The 5724-nt window shown below is 33.9% G+C and overlaps 1 non-coding gene across 1 annotated transcript; it reads right to left on the bottom strand.

Moving 5' to 3' along the window:
- Positions 1-4446: 4446 nt before the first annotated feature.
- LOC138839082 (U6 spliceosomal RNA) lies at positions 4447-4552 on the bottom strand. The gene has a single exon (XR_011375833.1). It is a non-coding gene; the product is annotated as a U6 spliceosomal RNA (small nuclear RNA).
- Positions 4553-5724: the final 1172 nt, after the last annotated feature.

Below are 5724 nucleotides of genomic sequence, written 5' to 3'. Positions count from 1 at the left end.
TGACATTTTGTTCTATGTTGAGCGTGCAACATTATTGCTATATTGTTTGCTATTATTTCTGCAAATAGGCAGGTATACTTAAAGATTTACATTCATCTTATCCATTATTGAAGGAAGAACAACTAAAAGTGTAACCACTACTAGGAAGAACAACTCCTACTTACTTAGCTTCATTCCTATGTAAGGCCAATGTTGTCCCCTGTATTCTCATGTTGTACATTACAACTCAATACCTGGTCATAATATATACCTAATATCTTATGCATTGTGAACTAACTGCCCCAGAAGTTCCACTTTGCTTTACTTTAAAAAAATTCTGTCTTAAAGTTTGAGGATTTGTGTGTGTGTGTGTGTGTGTGTGTGTGTGTTTGTGTGTGTGTATGTGTGTGTGCGTTTACAAAGATCAGAACATAACATTTTTCTTCATTTCAAATACATATTTCAGGTCATTGTAAGTTGTGGCTAATGGGAGCAGTCTCTTGTTATTTTAAGGATGAAACAGAAAAAATATGTGTACATGTACCACAGTTGCTTTATTAGTGTAGTTGAACACTGAACTTCGATTTATATCTTGGCTGTTGTTGTGAATAATGTGAATAACAATGAACTACAGATATATTTACGAGTTACCCAGAGAGAAATAACATGATTGGTGGGTCAGATGATACTTCAACTATGATTTCTTTAGAAAACTGCATACTACTTTCTACAAGGAAAATAATAACCTGTATTTTGACCAAGAGTGTAGAAAATTTCCTTTTCTTTACACTCTCACCAACATTATTACCTTTTATTCAAAAGGGAATAAAGGGCAAGTTTTTACTATCTTCAGTATACCAGACAGGCTTAAGACTGAAATCCAACCTCCTAAATGCTTGGAATTACAAAACTTTACCACCACACCTGGTTCCTTTGATTTTTTTTTGATAAGAGTTATAATAGTTATAAAGTAGTATCATAGTAATTTTGAATTACATTTCTCTAATGAATTCTGCTCACAAAGCATTAAGCCAGCACAGAAGTTTTATTAAACACTACTGTGTAAACCCACTGGTGATATAGAGGGGTTTATGGAAAACATGTCTATTCGAACTTTTGTCCATTTTAATCAAGTTTCTTATTAATCTCATCTTTAATCTCTCTATACAAAAATAATTAATTCAAGGTAGTAAAAAGGAAAAAAATTAAGCAACGGTTAACACTTTTCAATTTTCAATAATATGATATTGCTTAAATCATTTTCTGTTAATGCTTGAGACTATATAACAATTTAGTTAGACTTTTTACATAGCTATATGTATTTTATTTATTTTACATTGATTTCTCTTTCCAAAGCCTGCGTGTCTAAGTTTGGTTTCTTTCATTCTTAAGTAGTTCAGATTTCAAACTGAAGAATAAATGGAAGTAAACAAACAAAAACATACAGTTCCTCTCAGCTTATAATGCCTCTACAAGAATGAGAAAAGAGTTCATCATTCTAAGGACTCTTAATACTTAAGATAACATTTGCTATAATGCTAATGTTATTACCATTTTAGTGTTGGGAAAAATTGTAATTAAAGGCACTAAGTGCATGACCCAAGACACACAGTGAGGAAGAAATTGAGTCAAAATTTCCAAAAGTCTTTCAGCAATACACAAAAACTAGATAAATTCTCTCTATTCTCTGATACTCTCAATTCAATATTCATATTGTCCAAGAAATAATACCGTAGCAATTATTGCCCATGGTGATTGTTTTCTGTTACATTTTGCCTTCAACACAGACTGCGTTGGTGATACTGGGTTATCATACACAGAGCTGAGCTTATAAATTATGGTCCAAAGAGAGGCAAATTTCTTCTGTCCCATAGTTCCAGTATCGTTTTTAAAAAGTACTAAATATTTTAAATATCATCACTTATTGTATTTTCAGAATTAAAGAATGAAAAAAAATCACATATCACCAATCCAAAACGCTTTAAAACTAGGAGATGATAAAACAGGCCTCTGTGAAGTAAACTTTCTTCTACGTATAAAATTATTCTGACAGCCTTGTGGTTTGTCACACCTGTAATCCTAACTACTCGGGATACCTACTCAGGAGCCTGAGATCTGGGGATAACATTTGGAAGCCAATCAGGGCAAACTAAATTCATGAGATTATTTTTCAGAAATTTTAATGAACTAGCAAAGGGCCAGGAACGGAGATGTAGTTCATATAGTAGCTCACCAATCGAGAGAGAAAGACGTAGCGAGACCTTGAAGCCCTGATTTCAGTCTCTGAGCATGCCAACACGCAGGAATGCACACACACTCACTTTTCCAAAATATCTTCATATCAGTGTTTTGCATTGATTTCTTTGTTAATGATATTATATGGGTAAAAGAGGCAAAATAATCTCTTCCATCTCAAAACGTTTTTATACATTTTTGTTGTAAAAATAATGTACAGAGCGTTTACAGTTACATGAGCAAAGTAATAAGTACATTTCCTATCAAGCATTGCTAACTCCTCCTTTGTTTTTCCTCCACAATTCCTTCCCTTCCACCTCCACAAGTACACTCCTCACGCCCACAAGCTCCACCCAATGTCCCCAGCCTAAATTGTAAAGTTCGTTTTTCAAAATAATATCTTGTGCATCTATTGTTATACAATGGGTCAAACTGTATTCCTATTTAAGCATGCTGTTTTCTCCTTTTCCCTCCCTAAATCAGAGAAGTGTATATAAAAGATGCAAGTGCACCAACGTCAAATAAAGTGAAAACGGGGTTTATACTGTTGGGGAGAAACGTATAAAAACAAAAAAAAATCACGTCATACATTATAAATATGTGAGAAACAACAGCAAGAAAGAAAAAAACGTCTTGTGTCCCGATCTTGGGGATCATTTAGCTTAACATCAACTTATCTATTCATATACACATAGCTTTACAACTTTTCTGCTTATCCCAGACATATACTAGTTATTGCAAATAAGGGATACCATGGGACCTATGTTTTTTTGGACTTGGCTTGCATCAGTTAATATAATTTTTTCCAAGTCTTTCCATTTCCTAACAAATTGGGCGATGACATTCTTTCTGATGGAGGCATAGAATATATATATATATATATATATATATATATATATATATATATATATATATATGTATATGTGTGTGTGTACACACATACACACAGAGCATTTTCCTTTTTTGTTTTTTAGAGCAACTTAGTTTTGCACCTTCATCATTTTTTCAAATATTTTTATTGTGATTAAGTGGTTACATAATTTCCCAAATTTAGCAATATTGTGGGATAGTGATGCTTAGTTAAAGTCACAAACATATTCTAACTTTGATGGAGCAAATTGTCTATCATAGTCTACAACATTTATGAGTTCTATGAGCTTTGCAATAGAGTTATTTCTTCCATATGTATACTTTTTTGTTTTGAAATATGTATATTTCTTTTTTTCCCATAGCGTCAGCTATTCCCTCTTTCCCATTTGTTCCCTCCTTCTCTTCAATGACATTGATTTGCTTAGTTCATTTTGGTCAATGTCCAGTGCAGCTGATGGATCCCACTGTTGCATGTTTTTCCCTGATTCCCTCTAGTTCTTTGTCGTCCTCCTGGTTTTCCTTCAGTATACAAATATGATCAGCAGAATGGGGTTATTTAGTAGTAATTCAACCAGATGAGTGGAAGTCCTTGGTTTCTTAAGTGTTGTTAATTTTGTCGTATCACCTTACATTTTGCATTTAACATCCATTTATCACCGAGAAAATGTGCTGTTTGTCTCTTTGCTTTTGGCTTACCTTGCTCAACATGATTTCCTGTAGCTTGATTGATTTCCCTGCTAATGCCATTATTTTGTCCTTTCTAATGGCAGGAATATATTCCATTGTGTTCCACAGTTTTTGGATCCATTCATCTCTGGTGGGACATATGAGTTGTTTTCATATCCTGGCTATTGTGAACAGTGCTGCAATAAACATGGAGGTGCATGTTTCTTTGAATATTGCTACCTGTTGTTCAGGATAGATGCCTAGAAGTGGTATGAGTGGGCCATAAGGAAGGTCAATATTTAGCTTTCTGAGGACTCACCAGACTGCTTTCCAAAGTGGTTGTGTAAGTGTACATTCACACACACACACACACACACACACACACACACACACACACACACACACACACACACTCACAACGTTTTCTTGATCCATTCTTCTACTGAGGGGCATCGGGGTTGGTTCCATATCTTACCTATGGCAAATAATGCTACATTAAACATTGTTGTGGTGGTAGTTTTAGTGTGGACTTGTTTATGATCATTTGGGTGAATGCCCAAAAGTGGGATTGCAGTGTAATAGGGGAGCTCTATGTGGAGTCTTTTGAGGAACCTCCAAACTGCTTTCCAAAGTGGATGAACAAGTTTACACTCCCACCAAGAATGCAGTAGGATCCTTTCCAGCATCTGTTGTTGTAAAAATATGGAACGATTCACTAATTTGCGTGTCATCCTTGGGCAGGGACCATGCTGAACTTCTCTGTATGTTCCAATTTTAGTGTATGTGCAGCCAAATTGAGCACAGAACAATTTTTATATATAAAGAGTAATTAATTTTCTTAAACTAGACAATTAAACAAAAAGTAAGTTCAAAAGAATTGTGAAATTTTAGAACCATGTATTTCTTATGTAAGCACACATTTAAGAATAAAGTCAAGGTTGACATGCCAAAAACAAAATAATTCCAGATATTTGTTGTTCATGAGATGTGTAGGAGGAGGAATTCAATTATTCTACACAAGGCACCTGTCATAATGTTCATTGCAGCAAATGTTAAAGTTTGTTAAAAGTTTTAATATTTTAAGTATGTTTAATTTTGGGATTTGCTTATATATGACAAAATTAAGACTGGTGGCAGGTCTTAAAATTTTTTGATAAAGTATATAATATTTCTGGTAGCATGTACTTGTAAGTATGTACATTTCAGAGTTTATAGAAACTTTACTAATGAGAAGGTGCAACGACTGTGTAAAGAAGCAGAGTGAAGAGTTAAGATTTTAAGTACAGAGTTTCTGTTAAATCTTTAGGGCTCCCTTACATTATATGTTAGTGATGAACAAATATTGATATAAGCCACATACAAATGATGAGATGAACTATAAATAGTAATCTTAGTGGGTAAATTTAAAGGCTACTGATATCTTTATCCAATTTTAAATGTACAGGAATATGAGAAAATAGTAAAATCTACTGTGTACACTTCAAATACTGAAAACCCTGGTAATTGTTTTGTTTTTTATTTTAGTCATCATTAATATTTAATTATTGTTTTCTTTATTTATAGAATTTTTCCTTGTTGTAATATAATACAACTTTTTGTGAGTCGTGATTAAGAGGTACTTTGAAAATGTTATTGGGATGGCCACACCATTTTTCATAGGTGCATGTGAATTTACAAAGAGCAAAACTAAAAACAAAATATTGATTACAAATTTTATCAAGTAGAGTCTGAATCAGGAGTGTTGATAAATGTCCACACCTAAAATCTTAACCCTAGGCTGAGGTAGTGGTATTACAGAGTTGAGGACACAAAATTGAGAAACTGTGTTTTGTTTTGTGTTTTTGCTTTGTATTTGTTGGTTGTGGGGCTTGAACTCTGGGTCTTGGGTACTGTCCCTCAGCTCTTCAGCTCAAGGCTAGCGCTACCACTTGAGCCACAGCACCACTTTCATCTTTTTATGCTTATGTCGTGCTG

The sequence above is a fragment of the Dipodomys merriami genome, unplaced genomic scaffold (assembly GCF_024711535.1).
Source record: "Dipodomys merriami isolate MVZ:Mamm:240054 unplaced genomic scaffold, mDipMer1.0.p SCAF_2912, whole genome shotgun sequence".
NCBI lineage: Eukaryota > Metazoa > Chordata > Mammalia > Rodentia > Heteromyidae > Dipodomys > Dipodomys merriami.
Note: the sequence above shows the minus strand (reverse complement) of the source record. Positions and strands in the feature narration are given on the sequence as shown.